Below are 2,719 nucleotides of genomic sequence, written 5' to 3'. Positions count from 1 at the left end.
CTTTAAAACTGAAACCTGGTTCATTACCTGTTTTCTAGAGAGTGGAAGGGATAAACGTTTTATTTTCAAGTTGTACCCTTGAAAGTTTTCCAAAGCAAGGTTCAGTAATATTTCAAGGTGTATTAAGATGAAGGGTACACACATTTGGTTCTTTTTTTTAACTTCTCTGTTAAGCTTCTGACTTCTTCACAATTCATGGGACAATTGTTAATGAAACATTCACAAAGGAAAATTAAAATATTTTCTCTTTCAAAGTGTTTCTCGGATTTCATTTTTGAAGACGAAATTTAGGAGGGCAAGCATGTTATTTAGGCTTTAAAAGTCACTGAAAAATGGCAGTCTAAAAAAGTATCCGAAGTTAATGAGAGAACTTTGGACTGTGATAAATTAATATTCAGCCTGTTCCTTAAAGAGATGCACTAGTACGACCTTGTGTTCCTAGAAATATATGTTTGGTCCTTTTACTGAAGATTATTGGAAGTAAATTGCTGTTTTTCATTTCCTTAATCTTTGTGATGGCTACAGGTTAAGAGGGGAAAGAGCAGTAGAATTATGCCATAAGTACTTTACTATTTTTACTATATTAGGGGAGCATTTCTTCCCCTCAAAAATGATGGAAAGAAAATGGAAGAGGGAAAGTATTTAACTTTGTGCATTTGTGCAGGGTGTAGAAGTCATGATTGGAATTATTCATTTATTACTCAGGTTTGCTATTGTTTTGCATTATAATTTCAGGATAATTAGGTTCCTTGATTAAAAATACTTCAGTCACAAGGACAACTTTTAGGTAACTCATCAAATGAAGTATAACCATATGATGGATAGAAAAATAGGTGATTTGAAAGTTTGATAATTCCTAGAAATTTTTGTTCAGCTTTCTGAGTGACAGCATAAATAATAGATACTCAAGATGTCTGCCTTTATTGAAGTATTAGAATTAATACTCAGCTACTGAGTCTGGTTTGCCAAATTACTGTGGAGAATTTTAAGTTTTATTCCTATATCCACTCTCCCAAAAGTTCAAGTAATTTAAAAAGGTGTTTGGTTGAAGTTACAGCTTGCAGTAAACTAGTTAATAACAGTATCAGATTTAAAGTAATTTAAACTATAGATTGACAGAAATCTGTCAATCATAGTTTTTTCCCTCGAAGGAGAAATTGCTCCTGTAACTAATATGAGCTTAGATTCAGAGTTTCCAACTTTTATCTCTCCTGTAGTCCTGCATTATGCTATTTTATGTAGGATCAACATATTTTGATCTGATAATACATAATAAGTAAACGACCACCCCCACATTTTGTTTATGTCTGAAAACCACCAATGTGTTCATAGAGGAATTACTAATTCTGTTCTCTGAACTTGCAAGTTCTTGACAGTTGCAAATTTGAAAAATGTTCCTTTCTAAAAGATGGCTAATACCAGTTAAGTTCTGCCTTTCCCTTATATTTTGACTATTTTTCTGGGGGTGGGGACCGGATAGGTTTAGGAGGAAGGATCCCCTGATGGTCAAACCTCTGAGTAATTAGATAAAATATTAAGATAGATTGTGTCCACCAGAAAAATATAAAGGCAGACTGGCATTGTACAAATACTATTTGAGAGCTCTGGCATCAGTCTAGTTGTTTTTGTTTGTTTTGTTTTATTTTTAATTTAAAAATTGAGATGTAATTCACAAAACATGTAATTCATCCCTTTAAAATGTACAGTTCAGTGGTTTTTAGTATATCCACAAAGTTGTGTAACGATCACTACTTTATTAATTCTAGACGTTTCTATCAGCCCAGAAAGAAACCCTGTACCCCCAAAAGTGTGTCATTGCCCCATCCCCCAATTCCTCTTGCAACCACTCATCTACTTTGCTTTGTTTCTATGGGTTTGTCTACTTAGAATATTTTGTATAATGGAGTCATACAATATGTGACCTTTTTTTTTTTAATATTCAGAAAGAAAGGGAGAGAGAGTTAGAAACAGCAACCAGAATCATTGATCAGCTGCCTCCTGCAGACCCCCCACTGGGGATGGAGCGCAACCCTGGCATGTGCCCCTGAGTGGAATCGAACCTGGGACTCTTTAGTCCAGACCGACGCTCTATCCACTGAGCCAAACCAACTAGGGCCAATATGTGACCTTTAGTGTCTAGCTTCTTTCACTTAGCATCATGTTTTCTAGGTTTATCCATATTATAGCATGTATCAGTACTTCATTCCTTTTTATGACTGAACAATAATTCTGCTGTATGCATAATACTACAGTTTGTTCAAATTGGGTTGTTTAATGGAAATGGGGTTGTTTTCACTTTTTGGCTATTACAAATACTGTTATGAACATTTGTGAGTAAGTTTTTGTGGGGGGCATATGTTTTTTATTCTCTTGGGTAAATAAATACCTAGGAGTGGAATTGTTGGGTCCTGTTAACTATGTTCAACATTCTGAGAAACTGCCAAACTGTTTTCCAAAGCAGCTATGCCATTTTACATTCCCACTAGTATGAGGGGTTTAATTTCTCCACAAGACCTAGGGGTTGAATTATCTGTTCTCCATTATTCCTGTGATTCTGGGGACATTACTGAACCTCAGATGCTTCATCTGAAAAATGGAGGGTTATTGTCCCCACAATTTTTAATTTTTAAATTATAAAAATGGATGGAACCACCTAGAGATATGGATGGAACACAGTAAAGACTCAATGTTAAATTATTATGAAGTTGTATTTCAATCT

General features: G+C 34.8%; 1 protein-coding gene across 2 annotated transcripts in view; it reads left to right on the top strand.

Moving 5' to 3' along the window:
- Positions 1 to 2,719, top strand: part of ARF4 (ADP ribosylation factor 4) — a 22,823-nt gene that overhangs the window by 1,624 nt on the left and 18,480 nt on the right. The gene's annotated exons all lie outside the window — the stretch shown is intronic.

This window comes from Myotis davidii, unplaced genomic scaffold (assembly GCF_000327345.1).
Source record: "Myotis davidii unplaced genomic scaffold, ASM32734v1 scaffold111, whole genome shotgun sequence".
NCBI classification, from domain to species: Eukaryota; Metazoa; Chordata; class Mammalia; order Chiroptera; family Vespertilionidae; genus Myotis; species Myotis davidii.
This window is presented reverse-complemented; position numbering and strand designations above follow the sequence as displayed.